This window comes from Ctenopharyngodon idella, chromosome 22 (assembly GCF_019924925.1).
Source record: "Ctenopharyngodon idella isolate HZGC_01 chromosome 22, HZGC01, whole genome shotgun sequence".
In the NCBI taxonomy this organism is placed as follows: Eukaryota; Metazoa; Chordata; class Actinopteri; order Cypriniformes; family Xenocyprididae; genus Ctenopharyngodon; species Ctenopharyngodon idella.
In genome coordinates, this window is record NC_067241.1 from 586,962 (window position 1) to 612,026 (window position 25,065).

General features: G+C 42.6%; 1 protein-coding gene across 2 annotated transcripts in view; it reads right to left on the reverse strand.

Annotated features, from left to right (window-relative positions):
* LOC127505426 (uncharacterized) overlaps positions 1 to 25,065 on the reverse strand; it is a 679,977-nt gene that overhangs the window by 480,071 nt on the left and 174,841 nt on the right. The window contains exon 2 of one of the 2 annotated variants that reach the window (XM_051880972.1): positions 13,267 to 13,364. The exons of the other annotated variant lie outside the window; for it this stretch is intronic. The gene's annotated coding sequence lies outside the window, so the exon portion shown is untranslated. Of the gene's footprint in view, positions 1 to 13,266; positions 13,365 to 25,065 lie in introns of those variants that run through there. 2 annotated transcript variants of the gene reach the window in all.

Below are 25,065 nucleotides of genomic sequence, written 5' to 3' on the forward strand. Positions count from 1 at the left end.
ATGAAAAGAGACACATGTCAGACGCCCGTGATTCAGCTCATTATCCGCTAATGCGGCCACGCCCACGGAGCGAGCGCTATTCAGATGCAAATTCTGAGGCAATACATGTATACATCGTCTCAATCGTGTATTTATTGTTTTTGAAAAGTGTTTATCTGTATGTTAAAGCCATGGTTAGCGACCTCTGGAAGGACATGCCGTTAGTTCCAGGAATGTCCTGTTCTTCTTTAGATTAATTTGTGGACTAAAGGTGTACAGAGCGCCCTCCGGCTGCAAGTATGAATTGAAAACACAGTGTCCAGCGTTCATAGTGATGACAATAAATATTAAATAAATATCACTCCTCTGTGATATGGGCTGGCGAGGGCTTGAAGGCCGGAGAGGGTCCGTCGAGGGCCGTAGCGGGCTCGGCAGAGGCAGGTGCGGGCTCGGCGGAGGCTGGAGCGGGCTCGGCGGAGGCTGGAGCAGGCTCGGCAGAGGCTGGCGCGGTCTCTGCAAGTGCTGGAGCGGGCTCGTGGAAGCCTGGAGCTTCCACGCCTGGGCCGTCTGGACCTCCTTTTGGGCGGCTGAGGATTTGGGTCAGGCTGAGCAATAAGGGAATGCCCACTGGAGCGGTAGGTGGAGGAATTCGGTGGCTGGTGAACTGGCCAGGCTGCCTGTGTCTCTGAGAGGGCTGGACGAGGAGAATACGACTCTTTATGAACCTCTTCAATTTCGAACTCGAACCATTAAGAAAGAGAATCAGATTAATAGACTCGACTAGGGAAAAGAGACATTCTGGTTCAAAATACCGAATCGTATCCTCATCCAGACCCCTCAGAAAACAGGAGTTAAGTAATGCATCTGGCCAGCTCACCTTAGAAGAAAGCTCAGCGAATTCCTCAACATATCTATCCAGCGGGCGGCCGTCCTGCTTAACAGTCCAGATGCGGTCCTCCGCTGAGAGCTTGGGCTGGCGTCTTCTTGAGGGCACAGGGACTAGGAAGATACCCATTCTTCTTGTGGAAGTCCAACGGTGTCGGTCTGTTCTTCTGTTACAGTGTAGTGGTGTTGAAGAGATGAAGCATATACGGAGATCCACAATAATGGGTATTTAATGACAACGAAGGAGATACACACATTTACACACTAGTTTAACATAAGAACAGACAAGGAGTGCAGGGAGTGAGTCCATTGTAAAGGGAGTGCAGATGATTAAGTCCAGGTGCAGGTGATGAGTGATGATGGGGAGATGACGAGGAAGTGAGTGCAGGTGTGGAAACAGGAGGATCATGGAATTGGAGTTTGGGAACAGAGGGAACTGTGACAGTTTTTTCTGTATGTTTGATATACACCATGATGAGCTTGAGACATGATCACAGAGGGTTTTTTCACAGCCTACCTGACTGAAAGAGTTCATTGATATGCAGGTCATTAGAGGTCATTATGCGAATCCTTTGGCAAGCATGTACTGGTCCAGTATGGACAACATTGCGACTGTTGAGTACATCAACCACCAGGGCGGTCTTCACTCCCGTCGCCTGTCTCAACGCGCCCGCCATCTCCTCTTATGGAGTCAGAAGCATCTGAGGTCACTTTGTGCCATTCACATCCCAGGTGTGTTCAACCTGCAGCCGACGAGCTCTCACGGCAGCCTCCGCTTCCGGGAGAATGGAGTGTCCATCCCCAGGCGGGTCCAGCTGATTTGGCAGCATTTCATGGCCGATAGATAGATAGATCTGTTTGCCTCCCTGGACACAGGCCATTGCCAGTTGTTCTACTCCCTGACCGAGGGCAGTCTCAGCCGGATGCACTGGCACACAGCTGGGCCCCGGACTTTCGTAAATATGCGTTTTCCCCAGTAAACCTACTTGCCACAACTGTTGTGCAAAGTCAGGGAGAATGAGGAGGCAGGTCCTGTTAGTTGCGCCCTACTGTCCCAACCGGACCTGGTTTCCAGAACTGATGCTCCTCGCGACTGCACCTCCTTGGCCCCATTCCTCTGAGGAAGAGGACCTTCTGACTCAGAGACTCTATGGCACCTGCGTCCGGACCCTCTGGAAACTCCATTTCTGGTTTCTGGATGGGAAACGGATGTTCTAGGTGATCTACCCCAGTCGGTGGTAGACACCATCACTTCTGCTAGAGCTCCTTCTACGAGGCACCTCTCTACTTTGAAGTGGAACTATTCATCGAGTGGGTGTTCTTCTTACCGAGAGAACCCCTGAACTTGCTCGATCAGAGGGGTTGGAGCGAAGGCTGTCTCCCTCCACCCTCAAAGTGTATGTTGCCGCTATTGCCGCACATTACAATGCAGTTGAAGGTAAGTCTCTGGGGAAGCATGACCTGATCGTCAGGTTCCTGAGGGGGGCGAGGAGACTGAATCTGCCTTGTCCTCTCTCTGTACTCTCTTGGGAAGCAAAAGCTTGTCCCTGGTGCTTACAGCCCTCCGGGGACCACCCTTCAAGCCTTTGCAAACAGCTGAGTTGAAAACTCTGTCCCTTAAGACAGTTCTCCTGGTTGCACTGGCCTCTATCAAGAGGGAAGGGGACCTGCATTTTCAGTCGACAAATCGTGCCTAGAATTCGATCCGGCTGATTCTCATGTTATCTGAGACCCCAGTCCAAGGTTCCTACCACTCCAGAGATCAGGTAACGAACCTGCATGCACTGCCCTCAGAGGAGGCAGACCCAGCCCTGGCTTTGCTCTGTACCGTCGCGCTTTGCGCCTGTACATGGACAGAACGCGAAGCTTTAGGCCTCTGATCAGCTCATCTGTTACAGAGGCCAGCAGAAGGGAAAGGCTGTCTCCAAGCAGAGGATGGCCCACTAGATAGTGGATTGCCATCGCCTTGGTGTGTCAGTCCCAAGGCATGCCTTGCCCGCTTGGGTTAAGAGCTCACTCCCACTAGAGGAGTAGCTTCTTCCTGGGCGCTGGCGCATGGCGCCACGCTGACAGATATATTTAGAGCTGCGGCTGGACGGCACCAAACACATTCGCTAAATTTTATAGCCTCCGTGTGGAACCGGTTGCTTCCCGTGTGCTCCAACCCTAGTGGCCAGTAACGCCTGAAGCCCCCATTATTGTGTCGGCTTTGCAGCGCCATTCTCCTCTTGGAGTGGATAAGTGCGCTTATTGCTCCAGTGAGTTCCCTGGTCGGCGAACCCTGTTTAGCTTCTCCACCACCCCTTGCAGCCTCAGACATTGCGGAGTGTCTGTTGCCAGGCCAAGCACTCGTTAACTCACCTGTGCTAGGCTGGATACCATATGTTACGACCCCTGCGGTGGTCCCATATGTGTATATCTCCATGGTAGCCTCCCTACGGTGAGCCTGTGTCTTTCCCTCGGCAGAGTCCGCTCTGCTGTCCCTGCCAGATGTGTCTCCCCCTGTTGTATGGAACCATCCCAGGGACCTCCATATGTGCACTGCCCGACTGAAAGGGAACGTCTCGGTTACGTATGTAACCCTCGTTCCCTGAAGGAGGGAACGGAGACATACGTCCCGTCGCCACAGTTCCTATGCCACCACGAGCACGGGCCACATGCTCGTCTCCTCAGTGAAAAACAGAGTGCGAGTGCACCCGCTTCCGCATTTATTCCAACACCGCGGGGCGGGTCACGTGATGCAAAGCTTGCACACCAATGTGCATTGGCCTCATTTAGTTTACACTTGAAAGTGATTGGGCTCTCATGCGATATCCCAATTCCTCAGTTCACTTCTGACATACATCTCCATTCCCTCCTTCAGAGAACAAGGGTTACATACATAACCGAGATGTTTTATCTTTTATTGTGCATTCCAAGTAACATCAATCAAACTGCAGTTGGGTTGTTTTGATTAAGTAATAATAACAAACAAACAAACATACAAAAAACAAACAAAAAAAAAAAAACAGATAACTTACAAAATTCATTAAAAGTATGTTTTTATATATATTAAAAGTTAGCTTTTTAGCAAAAGCAGATAACTCCGACAGTCATTTTTTTGGCAAAGCAGATAACTTCACATTTCATGTTTCAGAGTTAAACAAAACCAAGTAATAGCTTTGTAACTGCATTGCATTTGCATTGCAGACAGACTGTCTAAACCGACATCTGCTAGCTGTCTCACGTCACAGAAATCAGATAAATCCTAACACATATAGACTCTTCCACCTAGATATCATCACACAGAGACTGTGTCCGTACCCGAATTAGTAAACACAAAAAACTCCCAAACCCATTTAAGGGTAAAAATTGAATTGATGTTCAACAAATAAAAAACAGATATAATACTGATGAACAAATGATAAAGCTTGGGATGCTGAATATTAGTTCCCTTTCCCTCAAAAGCACTTATTGTAAATTATATTATCACAGATAATAAACTAGATGTTCTATGTTTGACAGAGACCTGGCTAAAACCAGACGATTACATTACTTGGTAACACTTTACAATAAGGGTACATGAATAATCATGTACTAATACCTGAATTAATACTTAATTCAGCATGAACTAATGATTATTAAAAGCATGAACTAATCATGAACCAATGAAGAGCTATCCTTAACTGCAGCATGAGTCATATGGATTCATGCATGAATAACAGCAGCCTTAACTACATGTTAGTACATGTTTGATAGTTAATGCATTAATTAACATTTATCGCTAAACAAAATCAAACAAGCCTCTTTAAGAAGGAATAAGAAGTACTCTGACTTTGAAACAAATTTATATAATATTATCAGAATTTAAACTTTGACTGCAGCTTTGTCATAAACATTACTGGATAGCTTTTACGGATCCCTGCCTGTGTTCACTGTGTCCTCCATTGTTGTTTGTTCACCATGTTTCCCTGGTACTCTGCTCACTTGTTAGTTACCATGGACAACTCATTGGACCACGCCCCTTCTTAGCTTATCTCGTTACCTTGTTAAGCTTGTTTGTCTCTTCACTCTGCCTATATAAGCCTGGTCCTCTCAGTCATTCCCTGCAAAGTATTGTTTAGTGTAACAGCTGCAATTTTGAGTATTTTCCCGGTTTTCTGTATCTTGGTTTTGATCCTTGCCCTTTCGTGGATTTCCCTGTTTTGTCTGTGTGTTTCTGTCTTGTTGTTTGTTTGGACTGACTGTTTTTGACCTGTTGCCTGTACTTTGGATTTCGATTGTGGATTATCCTCTCAATAAAACTGCGTTTGGATCCTAAGCCTTCGAGTCTCGGAGCAGTTTATGTTACAATAGCACAGAAATTAATTGATCCTCCTCATGAAATGTAGAAAACACTAAATACACTAATAACTGATCTTAAAAGGTCTTTATCTGTTTTGTTTTGTTTTGTGCTGTTCTCTTTCATTTCAAACTCACCCTACTGCAACTAGGCACAGCTAAATAAAAATTCCAAACCCACAAAGAACATTTGTGGAACAGTTTCCCAAAGAAATGGCCAAACTGGAATTTATGTCAGAAAATTTGCTGAGTGTCAGTACAGTTCAGTCTCCATCCAGGACACAGCCTTGATGATTACAGTACCTCCACTCTCTGACTTCTTGAAAAGCCACACATCATCACTTAACTGGCCTGAATACTAGTTGTGTTAGTGCATGTGTATTTGAGAGGTAAGTTTAAAATAAATCTTGTGCTGAATTTAGTACGTAGTTAACAGTGAATTAATTATGATTGGGCCCTCTCATGTAAAGTCATGACAAAATAATGCATGTTTTATGGGAACTTTTCCACAAATGTTCTTTGTGGGTTTTGAATTTTTATTTAGCTGTGCATACGTTGCAGTAGGGTGAGTTTTAAGGGAAGGACAACATCACAAAACAGATAAAGACTTTTATAGGGTGTAGAAATGTAGAAAATACTAAATAGTATTTTTAGTGTTTTCTACATTCATGAGGAGGATCAATTAATTCTGTGCTATCCAGTAATGTTTATGACAAAGCTGAAGTCAAAAGTTTAAACTCTGAGAATTTTATTTAATTTGTTTCAAAGTCAGAGTACTTCTTATTCCTTCTTAAAGAGGCTGTTTGATTTGGTTTAACCATAAATGTTAGTACATGTTTGATAGTTAAGCATTAATTATCAAACATGTACTAACATGTAATTAAGGCTGCCGTTATTCATGCATGAATCCATATGACTCCTGTCATAGTTAAGGATAGCTCTTCATTGGTTCATGATTAGTTCATGCTTTCGATAATCATTAGTTCATGCTGAATGAAGTATTAATCCAGGTATTAGTACATGATTATTCATGTACCCTTATTGTGAAGTGTTACCCATTACTTTAAATGAGTCCACACCTCAAGGTCACAGTTATAACACGAGCCTTATCTGAAAGGCAAAAAGGGGGGAGGTGTTGCTGTAATTTATAGTAATATCTTCAGTATTACTCAAAAGTCTTTCAAATATAAATCCTTCGAAGTGAAGGTCCTTTATGTAACATTATGTAACGTAAGTGACAAATGTCGTTTGACATTTTGTGTTGGCTACTGTATACAGGCCACCAGGGCACCATACAGACTTTGAATTTGCTGATTTTCTATCAGAGTTAGTACTGGCTGCAGATAAAGTCCTAATTGTTGGTGATTTTAATATCCATGTAGATAATGAAAAAGACGCATTGGGATTGGCATTTACAGACATTCTAAACTCTATCAGAGTTAGACAACAGGTGTCAGGACCCACTCATTGTCATAATCATACTTTAGATCTAATATTGTCACATAGAATCGATATTAATGCCGTTGAAATTCTGGAGCAGAGCGATGGCATCTCAGATCATTATCTTGTCTCATGTATACTACATTTAGCCAAGGCTGCAAAACCGCCTCCCTGCCACAAATATGGTAGAACTATCACTTCTACCACTAAAGATTGCTTTATCAATAATCTTCTTGATCAGTTTCATCTCCTTAGCATACCAGATAGCTTAGAAGAACTCGATGTTACAACAGAAACTACTGACTCTCTCTTTTCCAGCACATTAGACTCAGTTGCTCCTTTGCGCTTAAAGAAGATTAAGGAAATTAGTCCAACACCGTACTACAACGAGTACACTTAGGCCCTTAAGAGAGTAGCCAGAAAAATGGAGCGCAGCTGGAAGAAAACAAAACTGGAGGTTTTTCGCATTTCATGGAAAGAAAGCATTTTTACAAATAGAAAGGCCTTAAAAACTGCAAGATCTACTTATTTTTCAAATCTCTTAGAAGAAAACAAGCACAACCCTAGATATTTATTTGATACAGTGGCTAAATTAACGAGAAATAAAGCAACTTCTGGTGTTTATTTATATTAGAGAGAAAATTATAACCATGCAACCATCTACTACAGTATCGCTTCAGACAGTGCATTGTAGTGTCCCTGAGGAAAAATTCCATTCATTCATTGCTATAGGAGAGGAAGAATGTCTAAAATTGTTAAATCATCAAAATCAACAACATGTATTTTAGACCCAACCCAGTCTCATTAGAAAAACCGTCTCAGGTTACATATGTAACCATAGTTCCCTGAGAAAGGGAACGAGATGCTGCGTCCGATAGGATCACTTTGGGAACGCCCCCAGCGTGATTGCGCCTGATGCACGTCACGACCAGGAAAGGATAAATACACATCCGGCCAGACCGGCTTTAGCTTCAACTGCCGAAGCAAATCGATCACAGGGATGCAGTTCTGGTCTGGGTTCAAGAACAGAGGAGGACAGAAGTCCTGCAGCACTATAGGCCGAGGAACATTGGTCAGAACCTTAGGGATATAACCCGGTTTAGGGTAAAGGAATGCTTTGACCATCCCTGGTGCAAACTCAAGGCACGTAGGGGATACAGAAAGGGCCTGAAGGTCTCCTACTCTCTTAAAGGAAGAAATGACAAGAAGGAAAACAGTTTTCAGTGTCAGAAACTTTTCTGAGATGGATTCAAGTGGCTCAAACGGAGCTGTAGATAAACCTTCTACAACAATAGCCAAATCCCAAGCAGGGACCCTAGTGCGTGTTGCAGGCCTCAGCCTCTGGGTGCCACGAAGGAAACGAGTTATCAATGGGTTTTTCCCCACAGTGGTACCATCCACAGGGGCATGGTAGGCAGAGATAGAAGAAATGTACACTTTTAGTGTTGATGGGGTTAACCCGGATGAGAAACGACTTTGTAAGAACTCTAGTACTGAACCGGGGCAGTTAACTGGATCTAACTGTCGCTCATGACACCAAGAAGTGAAGTGTTTCCACTTCAGGGCGTATAGTTTCCTTGTGGAAGGAGCTCTGGAGTGAAGAATGGTCTCTACAACCTCAGTTGAGAGACCAGATAGACCAGTTGGGCCCCCTCAGAGGCCAAACCCACAGGTTCCACATTTCTGGGCGGGGATGATGATTATGCCCCCTGCCTGAGATAGGAGGTCCCTCCTGATCGGAATCCTCCAAGGTGAGCCATCATGGAGAGTTACAAGGTCCGAAAAACCATGTCCGACTCGGCCAATAAAGTGCTACTAGCAGTAGGCTATCCCTTCCCGGCAAATTTTCTCCAGAACTCCTGGGAGCAGAACAACTGGGGGAAACGCGTACAGACGCAGCCTTGGCCACATCTGTACCATGGCATCCAGTCCTAGTGAAGCTGGATGTGTGAGGGAGAACCAAAGTGGACAGCACGTCATATCCTGAGACGCAAACAGATCCACTTCTGCTTAGCCATAAATCTCCCATATGAGCTTTACCACCTCTGGGTGAAGTCTCCATTCCCCTGGCCTCAGCCCTGTCTCGACAGGATGTCTGCTCCTATAATCTGGGCACCTGGAAGATAAATTGCTGTCAAGGAGAGCATCTTCCCCAGAGACCACAGGAGGATCTGATGCGCCAGTTTGCAGAGTGGGTGCCATCAGACCCAACAGTCTCTGAAACTGTTTTACAGTGCGTGACTGGCCTAGCTTCAGTTCTCTTACGGCTGATAGAATAGCAGTGATGCGAGCGGGTGAGAGACAAGCCCGCATTGTCACTGAATCCCATACCACACCAAGAAAAGTGGTCCTCTGTAGTGGAGAAAGCACACTCTTCTTGGCATGCAATCTCAACCCCAGTTTTTGAATATGAGCGAGGATGACATCTCAATGCCGAACCGCCATCTCCTCTGACTGTGCTAATTTCAACCAGTCGTCTATGTAATTCAGAATGCGTATGCCCTGCAGCCTGAGTGGGGCCAGCGCTGCATCTCGTGAATGTGCGGGGTGGAAGAGCTAGGGCCGAACGGAAGAACCCGAAATTGGTACGTTTCGCCCCCGAAAGCAAACCTCAGGAACTTCCTGTGCTGTGGAAGGATGGAGACATGGAAGAATGTGTCCTTTAGATCTATTGTGACAAACCAATCCTTGGATTTGATTTGAGTCATGATTTGACTTATTGTCAAGATCTTGAATTTTAGCTTTCGTACTGCGCAATTCAGATGACGTAGATCTAAAATAGGGAGCTACGCCCCATCCTTTTTCAGAACCAAGAAGTACCGGCTGTAAAACTCAGACTCTCTGTCGGTAACCAGCTTCGCTAGCAAGGTCTTTACTTCTTACTCCAATACCAGAGCCTGCTCAGGAAGCACTATTGTCTGTAGCACTCCTTTGTATAGAGGTGGCGGCACCAAAACTGCATTTTGTAACCCTTTTCTATAATCTGCAGGACCCAACGTGAGATATTTGGAAGAGATTTCCATTCTGCCAGAAAATCTAATAAGGGAACCAGCCTCTCAAGGCTGGCCTCTACACGTTTTGTGTCATTTTATCCTCCTCAGAGAATGCTAATGTGAGCATCTTGTGAGATCTGCATCACTAATTCGCTGGGGACCGCTGTGTCCCGAGGCACCATGGGTGGCAGGGTTGGCAGAACGGCCCCCTGAGGGCCACGAGGTGGGACGGGCACCGTATACTGAGGTGAACACCGCTCCACACTGTGTGGGGCTGCCCTCAGGATTCTGACACCTCTGGCGTCCAGAACTTCTTCTGCGCAGCTTTCTTGGCCCAGAGGATGGATGGCGGCACGGAAGATATATATCGGTCGACGACCGAGTTGACAGCATCGCCGAACAGGCCAGATGGCGCAAGCGGAGCGTTGAGGAGAAAGGCCCTGTCTTTTTCCTTAATATCAGACAGGTTGAGCCACAGGTGTCTCTCTGTCGCCACTAAGGCTGCCATAGACCACCCAACTGCTCTGGCAGTCTCCTTGGTGGCTCCTCAGAGATAAGTCTGTGGCCAATCCGCTCTCCGCCATCCAGACCCTTCAGCAGGTCAGCTTGGTATGCTTGCAAAATAGCCATTGTATGCAAACAAGCACCAGCCTGACCTGCTGCCGTATATGCTTTACCCACCAGCCCTGATGTAACTTTTAGTGGCTTAGTGGGAAGTGCAGGGGCCTTCAGGGACGATGCTAAATCCGGGGACAGATAGCTCACGAGCGTCTGTTCAACCAGGGGCACTGCCCCATAGCCATACTCTTTCAGCCCCTTATATCTGAATAGTATTTAACTTGAGAGCGGAAAAGTCTTGATGAGTATGGCTTTTTCCATGATCTAGCTAACTCGTCATGTAGATCAGGAAAGAAAGGATGGCCCCTTGGTGGAGATGATTTATTAGATGTAAGGAAACGCTCATCTAATTTGCTTTTGGGACGAGCGCCCTGTTTCTCTGCTGACCATTCAATATTTAACTTTGACACAGCACGAGTGATCACCTCCACCAGCTCCTCATATTCTGGGGAAAGAGATGGCTAGTCTTCTTCCCCCATATCAACGCTCAGCACATCCACCTCCTCAGAACTGGAGTGCTGAAGCGACGAGCCCTCTCCCTGGGCAGAAGAAGCGCTGGCCAGGGCTTCTGACACCAGAGAGGGGGCGGATCTACCAGGGGAAGGCTGAGAAAAAGCCACTCATGCCCGTTGCAAGCCCCGCTGATAAATCCATTTGTGAACCCCATGACATCTTTCTCCGTGCTGCCTCAGCAGCAGCGAGTCCAGAGCCATGAGGAACGCTGGCCTACTCACTTTCCTCGAAAAAGTGAGAGGCAGGAGCGGAGCGTTCTCAGTGGAAGCTTCTCACAATGCTCACATTCAGCCCCCTCGAAGGCTGAAGAAGCATGCGCCGCTCCCAAACAAATGACAAATAAATCGTATGTATCCCACCGTAAGGAATCGGGGGCAAGGAGGAGCAGACGGTTTAAATGTTTGGTTCTCCATAATCAGTGTGGTGGAATATTGAGCTGTACTAAATTGGGAAAGACAACAATAAATAGACAGAGACAGATTCCACACAGATCCGCTTTGCTGAGGCAGAAAAGCTGAAGCCGGTCTGGCTGGATGTGTATTTATCCATTCTTGGTCGTGACATCACCCGCCCCGTGACGTTCACTCTTGCCATTGGACTAGGTGACAGACGTGCATCAGACGCAATCGCGCTGGCATTCCTATCGGACACAGCGCGAGTTCCCTCGAAAGTTCCCTCGAAAGGGAACAAACGAAAATACGTAGTGCCATGTACGTTTTATGACAGTTTCAATGTGAAATGTCCACTGAGTGGCGCTAAAGTGTGTTCAGTTTTTTTCCGAAACAGATGAACGTGAATATGGTACGTTTTTATTACGTTGTTTTTTTACGTATCACCTCAGTTCTGATTTGAAATGTCCCAGTGAGTGGCACTAAAAGTGTAATGCTCCATTTTAAAATAACGTACCACCAACCTAAACCTACCCGATAGTGTTAGCAAAAGCAAATGTGACATAAAAAGCATTTGTGATCATGCCATTTTAGCTTGTTTTTGATCTCTCATCTTTGAGCTCTTTTACCATGACTCTCTTTCACAGAATTTGTATCCCAGCTTTCTGCATCCTAGGTACAATTCTGTACCAGCTGAGCTACCAAGCAAGCTTGTAAATGTCAGAAAAGTTAAACATATGGAGCTGGTTACGCGATGCAAATTCCAAAATGTATTTGTTTACAAATCATGCACTTTGGTAAATAGTGTTTTGAGAACATAACATAATATTGTTCAAGGAGACGTGAAAACAAGTCTTTATTAATCCATAATCTGACCCTGTAATCATAATTGTGTATGAAAACAATTAAAAGTGCTTGCTGTTTTACTGTCTCTAGTGTTCATTTCTGTTGGAAACTGCAGTGATACATACGTATTGGTACGTATTTTTGCGACTTGCAAAAATGTTTCCACAGGTACGTCTCTATGAGACCAGGTTGGTTAGACCCTATACCGACTAAGCTATTGAAAGAGATGCTTCCAGAGGTCATAGATCCTCTTCTTAATATCATTAATTCATCTTTGTCACTAGGATACGTACGGAAAACTTTTAAGCTGGCTATTATTAAACCTCTTATTAAAAAAACACAACTTAATCCTAAAGAATTAGTCAAGTACAGGCCGATCTCGAATCTACCTTTTCTGTCTAAAATACTAGAAAAGGCAGTATCATTGCAACTATGTTCCTTTTAGAAAGAAATGGTATCTGTGAGGATTTCCAGTCAGGATTTAGACCGTACCATAGTACTGAGACTGCTCTCATTAGAGTTATAAATGATTTGCTTTCATCATCGGATCGTGGCTGTATTTCTCTATTAGTGTTACTGGATCTTAGTGCTGCTTTTGACACTATTGACCCAAACATTCTTTTGAATAGACTCGAAAATTATGTTGCCATTAGTGGAATTGCATTGGCATGGTTCAAATCATACTTATCTGATCGTTATCAGTTTGTAGCAGTAAACGAAGAGATGTCACACCGGTCACAAGTTCAGAGTGGAGTACCGCAAGGCTCAGTACTAGGATTGTTGCTTTTCACTTTGTACATGCTACCCTTGGCAGATATCATTAGGAAGCATGGTGTCAGTTTTTACTGTTACGCTGATGATACTCAGCTCTATATTTCTTCATGCCCTGGCGAAACCTACCAATTCACAAAATTAATGGAATGCATAGCTGATATAAAAAAATTGGATGACTAGTAAGATTCTTCTCCACGGTAGATCCTTCTCTTATTTGGCACATAAACTTTCGAACAATTTTCCTAGCATTGTTTGGGAAGCAGACACACTCTGTCAGTTTAATTTGTAGGAAACTTTTTCCTCGTCGAAGCAGAGACCAGGAGACGTTGGGATATCTTTCAAGCAGAAGTTACTCTTTATTAAGAAACGCGCTGTGCGTCGCTGTAGTCATCCAAGTCCAACTAAGGAAGTGTACTTGGTAGTTCATATACATTCAAGGGGGAGGGATACATAGAGTAGAGGTGGAGACAATCTAAACAAAGCATGCAAATGCAGTGCAGGAATCACCCCCCATTCCCTACATTTCCCAGCCATGATCTAATCAGCATAACGGTGTCATTCAAATGCATAGGTGCTAATCCAATCAGTCTGACAGTATCGCCCATACCTTTACATTATCATAGAGACAAAGGCACCACTGTATTTTGAGCTTGTCCTGCCAAATGATCAGGAAGTGCATGAAGACAAAAGGTTAATTCACAGACACCTGGGCTGCCTGCCTTGATCTCCTTAGAATGTCATTATCTTTACCTCAGAATGTAAAACACAATGTATATAAAGTTTTCAGTTCATATACTATTACATTGGAACCTAGATATAACACAGTTCCCCCTTTGAGAGTTCTAATAACTCTCACAAAATACAAATTTAGACACTTAAAAGTTTCATTCTTGTAACCTATGATCGTTACAGGCACATAACACTTGCTCTGTGTTGATTGTCTTTAGTGACGAATGGCATGTTGACACAGAAACAAACATGCAGCTAGGGCCCTTGTAGTTATTACGGGTAATAGTCTTTTCTGGTTGAACAGTCATTTCCTTGTGATGGGCATGGGTCATTTGTTGGATGAAACACTTGATACTGTGGACGCACAGATAGTACACCAGTAGGAAAAACAATAGCAGAATTGCTATTTCCTTGATCCATAGCCAGGGTTTACCCAACAGGTTTTCCAAACCATGAAGAGTTGTCTTCAGTCATCTGGTGTAATTTTGCTGAAAGATCAAGAATGTCTTGTTGGATTTTGTTCAAGTTCTCTGTTGGATCCATTAACCCGGGTACAGCACTCAGGTCCGATAATGGTGCATGCTCCCCCTTGCATTGCAAGAATGTAATCCAAGGCCACTCTGTTCTGTAAGATCATTATCTTGTGCGAAGCGAGAGTGTCCGTGATGTTACCCAGGGCCAAAGCTGTATCATTGGCCAGTTTCTGTACAGAATTCGATAAGCTTCTGACTTGATCAAGGGCCCTGCATGACACCATAAGATGGGATTAATGCTCCAAGAGTTCTTGACCACCATGTTTGTGCACAAGTGAGTCCTGGAATGCAGCCATCTTCTTTGTTCATGGTAGGAGCTGAATTATGTAGATGTGGAGAATTTTTAAAGGTGGTATCTTCTGTTATTAGGACTCGAGTGGATTTCAAGTTTTCTCTGACTGCAGGTAGGGCATAGACTAAGGTGCACCTGCCATTAAACTTGACCGGTAGTACACTATATATTGAGGTTCCATATAGCCAAAACATGCCGGTTGGAGGGGGGATCCTGCACCATTGGTTCACATTAAATAGCTTAGATAATGAACGAGTTTGCCTAATACATACTTCCACATCCTCATTCTTTTGTCGTGTGGATGATGAAATGGCAATCTTGATCATGTTGATGGATGACTGAAGTTCCCGTATGTGATTCTCTGCGTTGTGTATTAATTTTTCTTCCGTTGCGTTGGTAGTGAGTCTAGTTTTCTTTTAGAGGTTGTGGCTTCATACGCAGGTGAGGAGGTCGGTGCGTATGGGTCTTGGGACAGCCATCAAGTGGTATCTGCACAGAGTAAGAAAGAAAACAAAACACAAAAGAGCAGTATTTGTTGTAAAAGACTGCAAACACTAGGGTTGTATCCTCTGTTCAATCTGAGTCTGCTATTGTTGTTCCTTCTTTCCCTATTTCTTAATTCCTGTGACACCTAAAGAACAGTGGGGTGGGGAAGGCCTATGAGGTAATCTTCACCGCAGGATTGGCCCCCGAAGCCTGTTGCATTCGATTCTTTCCCGGGCTCCTCACTGGTCCGTGTGTCCTATCCTATCCCTGTAGGTGGGGGAACAACTTTACAATGTGACACATGAGTCCAGGTTTTCCTTCCCGGACACAACACTGCAGCTGCTGTAATCAACATCACTTGATGTGGTCCATGCCACTTAGGCTCTAATGGCTTGTTTCTGAATGACTTTATCATGACCCACTGACCTGGGATGATCGTGTGTCCACCTTCTAGTGGAGTCTGCCAACACGACTCAACTCTTTCTCTGGCACTCTGTACTGCCTTTGTGAGGTTTTCACAGTAAGTGATCAGAGCATCTGAGGCAATGTGTACGTCAACATTTCTAAGATCAATCACACCTGGCATCTGCATTGGGCGTCCTGTAATAATCTCATGAGGGCAAAGTCCTACTGATCTGTTAGATGATGCTCTCATACTACACATGGTACTCCTTCCTGATGCATTTTGCTTAGCCTGGTTTTGATTGTTTTGTTCGCTCTCTCAACCCGTCCTGATGCTTGTGGCCTGTAGGGGCAGTGAAGATTCCACTTAATTTTCAACATTTTAGACACTTCCTTGACTACCTGTCCTGTGAAGTGTGTACCTTGATCTGAGTCAATGTAATCTGGTAATCCCCATCTGGGAATGAAATCAGTGACAAGACATTTAGCAGTATGTGCGGCTGTAGCACGCCCTGTTGGATAAGCTTCTGTCCATCTTGAGAAACTTGTCTAATACTACCAAAACATCAGTTTTTCCCTTACAAGGAAGCAATGATATATAATAAACTTGCAGGTGACGAAATGGTCCGGGGTATGTGCTGCTGCTGTAGCTGTTGCTGGCACATCATTATTTTTCTGACATGTAACACATCTTTTGACTGTTTCGGTGGCTACATTTCTGAATGTTGGATTCCACCATTGAATTGAGAACCTGTGATACTGCCAAATATGGCAGTAGTGATTCGGGATTGGCATACTTCCCCTCTTTGGTCCAGCAGCCAGATGAATCCACTGTGGCTCCTTGTCTAACCATGTCATGCTTCAATATAGAGGAACGTCTTTGTACAGATCAATATTGAGTCAGGAGGCAGAATTGTCTTCTGTGCTATACTACCTGAACACACTTGTACAGTTGTATAGGAACAAGCCTGTTTAGCAGCTACATCAGCAAGAGCATTACCTTTAGCTTCCGTAGTATTAGTTGTGAGATGTGCTTTCACTTTGATCACCGCTAATTTTTTTGGAAGTTTCATGGCAAACATTAGATCTTTCACTAATCCAGCATGCTTAATGGGGGATGCAGCAGAAGTTAGAAACGGTCTACTTTGCCAAATGACACCGAAATCATGAGCTATCCAAAAGAATACCTGGAATCAGTGTAGATATTTGCAACCGATCCTGAAGCTAGCGTGCATGCTCTAGTTAAGGCTACTAGTTCTGCAGCTTGAGCTGAAAAATGATCTGGAAGCCGACCTGAAGCTACCACTTCAGTGATGGAAGTAACTGCATAGCCTGCTCATCTGTTACCATTAATGACTTGAGCTGAACCATCAACAAACAACTCCAATTCTGCTTTCTCTATAAGAGTTTCTTTTATTTCACTCGTAGCTGCATATGTGAGTGTAACACAATCATGAGTCATTTCTCCTTCATCCTCTAACACAACTTCAGTCATTGCAGACATCATACATGAGGATGGGTTCGTGACTGGCTGTAAAACAATGTGGGGCTGTGAGAGTTGTTAACCAGTTTCCCCAACGAGAGGAGGTGACAGAAGTGACTTTTGCTTGATTCATTAGTGCGGACACTGCATGAGGGCATCTTACATTTACCGTCTGTCCTAACACCATTCCTGATGAAGCCTGAAGAGCTAGATGAACTGCCTGCACTGCTTTAAGACATGGGCCCATCCCTTGAGCGACTATGTCAAGTTTACCAGAATAGTAATGAATGGGGCGTAAACTGCCCCCATGATCTTGCATTAGACATGCAGTCATAAAGCCTAAGTGTTCATGGACATAAGCACAAAGGGCCTATCAGATTGTGCAATTCCTAATGCTGGTGCTTGACATAGTGCTCTCTTCAAATCACTGAAAGCTTTGAGATGAATTTCTTCCATACAAACAGTATCGGAATCTTTAACCTGGCCTTTCAACAAGTCAAAGAGAGGCTGAGTGTTTTAATGTTAGTAGGCGGAGGTATGGCTTTGACTGAAGTGGCTCGATCCTGTGTAATGGATCTATTTCCTGCACCAATTGTTTGACCCAGAAATGTGACTTGGTTTTTAGCAATTTGAGCTTTATTAAAGCTGCATTTGTGTCCCCTTTTCTGCAAATAGTCCAACAATGCTGCCAATTCAGTTTGATGAAAAATTTGTAATCCCACAAATTCTATACTAAAAACGCATCTCTTTAACCTGGCATACCACATAACATGTTATCAATTTATATTTTCACATCCGTTAAAGAATTGTTAGGCTGCATAAATTAGGTCAGCTGGAACCGGGAACACTTCCTATAACACCCGATGTACTCATTACATCAGAAGAAGAATGGCATCTATGCTAATATTAGTCTGTCTGTTTATCCCGAGGTCTACCATAGTCAGTCGGATCCAGGCCGTATCCAGATCACATGGAGGACCTGCTCCTAGACATGACCACAACGCATCACTGAAGTGCCAACAGAGATTGTGTCAACTAGACCATCCCCTGTGAGGGCCCCATCGACACGACAACCAGTGGCACAGATCCCCAACAAACCGTTTCCATACCGGCGTGATGAATCCGATCTTCAACTAGATATTTTGACTGTTGCAATCCCAAATCTGACTTATGACCTGTAACGCTGCCTGAATCATGCACTGTTCGTTGTTGGCCAGAGGAGAACTGGCCCCCCGACTGAGCCTGGTTTCTCCCAAGGTTTGTTTTGGTTCCTTGCGGCTGTCGCCTTTTGGCTTGCTTAGTTGGGGACACTTGATATTCAAAAATGTTTTTGATTTGCCTGCATTGACACCATTGTATGCGAACTGAACTGAGCTGGTTGATAACATCTCCAGAGCCGATGTATAGATGAATGAACTAAATTAATAACTATTGATTTTTACAAAGGAATGAATCAATACTGAATTTACTTAAGCAGGACAATGACACCATTTTCTTCTAGAGCTGCCGTGCAGCCAAAATTATTTGCCAGTTATCACCACTTATATAGTTATCACTATATAAAGGTGACTTTAAAACACATTCAAACCAACTTGCGCACACACATGCACACTCTAACACACACGCACACACATGCACAAATGCAAAAGGACAAACAAGGTTTCAGCATGTAAGACATGTATGGTGTACAAGGAGTTGCAGGAGTCTAAATTATAAATCCTTGATCACTTTAGTCAGCTTTGACGAAACGTGAACTTGCGATGCCTTGACAGTGGACAATACCAACTTTTTTGACAAAACATATTTAGGGTTCAGAACATGCTATATGTGGAGAATAATGCACAGCAGTCAGTTATTTTTTTTTTTTTTAAATGTGGCATTTATCGGTTTTTGCAAATTAACTCTTCACTTTGAACCCTTTGGTGAACAGTCATGTCAGTTGGTGGGTGCACAGGAGAAGCAGATGACAAATAAAAAAGCCTTGTGCTCATTTGCCTGCCATAGAGAAGCTGAAAGGCTGAAGTACCAATTGCAGCATATGGAGATGCACAGTACACCTGCCAGAATCAGGATTCTGAGAGGGAGGACCTAGATGCAGAATGATCGAGGGGTGATATTAACCCTCTGGGGTCTGAGGATTTTTTGGGGCCCTGGAGAAGTTTTGACATGCTCTGACATTTGTGCTTTTTTTCAGTTGTTCATAAACATATTAATGGCATATTAATGGTATTCAGCATGAACTAGGCTACCAAAATATGTGAGCAACATGTACATGTTTGTATTTTTGAGGGAATAACATTTATGCGTGTGGTTATTGAAAAACAAAAACTTGGTAACACTTTATAATAACGTTCAGTATAAATTATTAGTTAATGATGACGAACCATTTACGAAACATGACTATACATTCATAAATGATTAATAAGTGATATGCTAATATTTTATGAATGTTTTATTAATTCAGTTATAAGTCATTTATAATTGTATATACTTATATTTAAGTTATTATTAGTTAATGATTAACAAATTATTTACAAAACATGACAATATACGTTCATAAATGATTAGTAAGTGGTATGCTAACAATTTACAAATGTGTTGTAAGTTATTGTAAAAAATGTTTAAATCATGAAATAAATCAAACAGATCATTAGTAGATGGTTTATAAGTTATTAGTTGATACATTATTTATCGCTGATAAATCAATAAAGTATGACAAAATTGTTTTAGTATCATTATCTCAATAAACAATTGTTAATCATGAACAAATGATGAACAAACCATTAGTAAATGATCAGTATATGATTTATTGATGAAGTTGTAAGCTGGTCTGTGTTCAAAAGCACAAACATGCAGGTATGCTAAAGCACTATTTTTAAGAAGAGTAATTTATTTGTTTTGAAGTGGATAAACATTTATAAAGTATCAGGGGATTGCAATGGGTTATGTTAAATCCTTTCACTCATCAGCACAGACTTGTGTTCTGTGTGGAGTGTGTGGGATTTACTGATGAAGTGAACCTCTGAACCGGTTTTACCTTCCACTGAAGCTCACATCAGGTGCACAGCAGTTAAAGACTCCATGTGTGTCAGAGAGGACAGCTGTCTACACCCTGTCTACACACTACAAAGGGTTCAACACCTGTTATAGATGATGTGTAAACGCATGAATAAATCATTTACAAAGCTTCTGCATCCCCTAATCTACAGTGTAAACTATTCAGTACTTGTAAATGTGTTACATATTATTTGTAGACCTTTCTTACCAGTTACAAATTATTTGTATATGTATACAAGTCATTTATAACGCTTTCTGCATCCTCTATTCTAAAGTGTAAACTATTCATCACTTGCAAATGTGTTACACATCGTTTGTAGACCTTTCTTACCTGTTACAAATCATTTGTATATGTATACAAGTAATTTATAACAATTTTATTATAAATACTTCAATTGATTTATCAGTGATAAATAATGTATCAAATAATAACTTATAAACCATCTACAAATGATCTGTTTGATTTATTTCATGATTTAAACATTTTTTAAGATAACTTACAACACATTTGTAAATCGTTAGCATAATGCTTATTAAGTCAAGTCAAGTCAAGTCACCTTTATTTATATAGCGCTTTTTACAATGTAGATTGTGTCAAAGCAGCTTTACATTGATAACTGGTACATTATTTGGCTGCACAGCAGCTCTTAAAAGAATAGTGTCAATGCAGGCAGATCAAAGCACTGTTGAATATCAAATGTCAAGTCAAATGTCAAGTGTCCCCAACTAAGCAAGCCAAAGGCGACAGCGGCAAGGAACCCAAACTCCATCAGGTGACATCAGGTGGCAGACAAGTGGCAAATAGGTGTTTAAATGGAGAAAAAATCCTTGGGAGAAACCAGGCTTAGTCGGGGGGCCAGTTCTCCTCTGGCCAACAGTGCTTTGTTACGATTCAGGTAGCTATCATAAGTCCGACAGGATCGCAACATTCAAAGTATTTATTCCAGTTCCATCCAATTGAGGATCGTATTCATCACGGCATTATTAATCATTTATGAACACATATTGTCATGTTTTGTAAACGATGTGTTCATCTTTAACTAACAATTTATAAATTGACTTAACTGAATTAATAAAATTCAAAAAACGTTAGTATATCACTTATTAATCAGTAATGGATATATAGTCATGTTTTGTAAATGAGTCGTTCATCATTAACTAATAATTTATAAATGACTTATAACTTAATAAAACATTCATAAAATGTTAGTATATCACTTATTAATCATTAATGAATATATAGTCATATTTTTGTAAATGATTCGTTCATCATTAACTAATAATTTATCAGTGACTTATAACCTGAACGTTATTATAAAGTGTTACCAACGAGGGTGTTTTTTGACCTTGAATGCATGTAAACCTGTTGTAGGAGACTCACAAAACAATATTACAAACCTTAAAAAAGGCATAATAGGGGCACTTTAATGACTGGCCCGATTTGCAATCAAGAAATGCATCTGAATCAGTCATTGGTTGCATTTATAAATATAAAAATAAAGCATGCATCTGTAACGGTCCCACGTGATGGGATGTTGAATCTGCGTTGTGTATGTATAAATCAAATGGACACTGAGGCGGATCCAAGATGGCTACCTGATCAGACGTGTTTGTTCAAGCTCTTGCACCATCTGTTCTTAGACAGCGCAAAAGTACTTTTAGTTATTTGTACACCGTGTTTGCTATTTTGTTACGACTCTGACTTTGTTTTCCTTTGTGCTTTTTTACAATGGGACGTAAACGCGGTCATTCGAGTTACTCTTCAGTTGTTGCTGAGCCGACTGATGGTAATGCATGTTCACCAGCCAGTGGTGGCCATGATTACGTTGTTTCTTGTACGAGCGAGGAAGATATGTTTAGTTTAGCTGAAGAAAAGTGTCCTGTACTGCCTATCACCCCGAGTAAATCGCCGATCACAAAGAAAAGAGCGAGTGACGATACTCAAGCTGATATCTCGTTGCAGCTGTTAGGCATAACACAGTTGATCAACAGCCGCTCTGATGGGATAGAAAATAAGATCTCTGACATGTCTGCTGAATTGAAGGCCATTGTTGAAAAGGTTACGAGTCTTAAGCAGCGTATGGATGACGGCCCATAGCTCAGATGCAGCAAAGGATGGATGACATGGAAACGTATTTGAGAAGACATAATCTGAGGATTGGCGGAATTCCAGAAAATGCTCATGAAGACATTCGCCTTGAAGTGATCAAAATCTGCCCAAAACGTTCTTCCTAGTGCAAAGGACAAGCTTTCTGATGTTATTGACGTAGTCCACCGTCTTGGGAAGATTCAACAGAGTGGCGCGGAAAGATCCAGGGTGACTATTGTACAGTTTTCCGTTCGCTCTTATAGAGATGCTGTCTGGAAGGCCGCAAAGAATTCCTCGTATCTGAGAGATAACGGTCTACGTTTCCATGGAGGATTTTTCAGCTGGAGATCGTGAAAGGAGAAGGAAACTGTGGCCAGAGGTCCAAAAGGCACGTGCAGAGGGGAAGACGGCATACTTCGTTGGAGGCAGAGCTTTCATTCAAGGACAGGGTGAAATTATTCTCTCTAGACTCTTCCCAGACTCACGTCCACTGAATGGCAGAGACGGCTGACCCAGAATCTGTGCCTCTATTGTGGTTCTCCTGGGCATGTAATCTCCACATGCCCAATTCGTCCTCCTCGTCCCATGGTGAGTGCCGTCATTCCCTCTATAAATAAGATGAAGCCACTCACCACTGTTGTAAACCTTACTGCTGCTGATGTTTCCATTCCAGTTGTTGCACTCCTTGATTCTGGGTCAGCAGGCATCCAACTGCAAGTGGGGATTCTCCACGTGGAAAAATTACATCTGCTGGTTCTGGAGGAATCCACCGCTCACGTGATATTAGGGCGCCCCTGGTTGGAGCAGCACAACCCAGTCATCTCCTGGAAGACCGGCGAGATCCTGAAGTGGGGCGAAACCTGTTTCTCAAGCTGTTTTTCTGAGTTTCCAGTTCCATCGTCTCCTTGTCCTGAACACCTTTCTGTCTGTGCCACATCCATCGAGAGCCCAGTAGAAAACGCTCGGTGGATATACCACAGTGTTACGCCCCCTTCAGTGAAGCCTTCTGCCCAAAAAGAGCTTCCAAGCTGCCTCCACACCGGCCATGGGACTGCGCCATCGATCTGCTTCTGGGTGAGTCAGTGCCCAGGGGAAGGATCTACCCCCTGTCGATCCGGAGGAGAAGGCCATGGAGGATTACATCAAGGAGGCCCTGATGCAAGGTTACATCCAACCGTCTACTTCCCCTGCTGCTTCGTGTTTCTTCTTTTGTGGCAAAAAAGGATGGAGGCTTGCGGCCATGTATTGATTTCCGGGCACTTAACTTAACTGATCACACACACCTGCACCTCATCAGCACGCCAATCAGCACCAGTATAAGAGACACTCACACTCACTCAGTCACTGTCCGGTCTCGTTCGCATCTAGACTTACCTACATGCTTACCTCAAGGACTCCCAGCGATCTACTTACCTGTCTCCAGCGTTTCCAAGTCTCCTCCTGTGTTCCCAGTCTGTGTGTGAGTGTCTCCTGTCTCCAGCATTGTTCATCTCCACCGTCATCCAGGATCTTCACCTCTACAAACACAAAGGACAGTATCATTCATCTACATATCACCATTCACTCAGAAGTTCACCTTATACTCACCTGCACGACTGTTAACTCTGCTATGTGTCAAATAAACATCCTTATCTGTGATCTCCTGTCTCCGACCCTTCTGTACTGTAACAGTGGAAGGTGCTTTCATTAGGTCAAGGCAAAGGTGGCTAGAATATGGAGAAAAGATGTTGTCTTATTTTTTTAAACTTGAGAAAAATAGGGCTAAATACAATTCTGTTTCTCATTTAAATATTGGGGGTTCTGTTTCAGAAAATCTTAAAGAAATTTCCCAATTTTGTTATAACTTTTATTCAAAATTGTATAAATCTAAATTTAATCAAGCTAATTTAAACTGTTTGTGTAAGCATCTTGGTTATGTCAATGCTATAAGTCCAGATGAAAAAAATGTTACAAGTCGCCTGGTAATGACGGATAATGGCTGAATTTATAAGTTTTACTCTGAGCTTCTATCCCCTTTTCTTCTCGAAGTCTATACAAAGAGCTTAAATTGCTCTGAGCTTACAGCTAGTATTAAATGTCTTTTAACATTTAAAACAGACATGTTCAAATTCCAAAGCTTGTCAGTCTTACCAACAGGAACTAACAAGCTTTGGAATTTGAACATATCGGTTTTTAAATGTTAAACAAAGTAATTTTAATGAATACAAATTATAATATATTATACGTTTTAACCACTTGGTGGAATTGGCAGACATTCCCTTCATCATGCACCACTGGTAGCGCATCAATCATTCACAGGTATAATAAGAAGCTATTGTGCACGTAGTTAATTTTGAATTAATATTTCATGTCGATATACAATGTTTACATACTTAAAAACTAATCATGGTATTGATATCTTTGTAAGACTGTCAACTTTGTAGAACAGTGGCAAGGAAAACTAACTTTACAGAGCTCTGAGAGCCCCCTAGTGGTCGGGAGCATTTCTGTTGTGTTGTGGCTTTATTTCGTTGTGTTGTGAACTTATGTTTGCTTTTTTAATTTCGTTGTGTTGTGGCTTGATTTCGTTGTGTTGTGGCTTTGTTTCACTGTGTTGTGGCTTTATTTCGTTATGTTGTGAACTTATGTTTGCTTTTTTAATTTCGTTGTGTTGTGCACTACTGGGCCACCATAAGAATCAATCAAGACTTCGACCCTCATTGATTACTCAGATCTTATTGAGGATGAGAGTTTAATTCTTTTTTTAGACTTTTTCAAAGCCTTCGATACTATTAAGCATCCTTTCATTTTTTTTTTATTTTTTTTTTGTCTAGAGCGTTTTGGTTTTGGGCCCTATTTTTGTAACGATATGAAAACTTTGTATGCTGGGGGAAATAGCTCAATGAAATTAGCACATGCGTACAACACAAAGATTTCTTCTAGAAAAAGGAATTCGGCAAGGCGGGTCCAGCCTCTGTGTATCTCTTTCTTATTGTTGCACAGGTCTTCTGTCATTTTATTTAAAGATAGTAAGTATTTTTTTTTAAATTCAAGCCAGGTTCATTAGCCAATTAAAAATTATCCAGTTGTTTTCAAATGCGTCCAGGTTTGTACTTATTGAATATTAAAAAATGTGAAATATTAGTCTTGAAAAACTCCTCCGTTGTATCTGTGGATGGTATCACTGTTAAAGAAGCTGTTAATTATTTAGGCGTAGTAGTCTCGAAAAGTGAAAAAGATAGAGTTTCTCTGAATTAT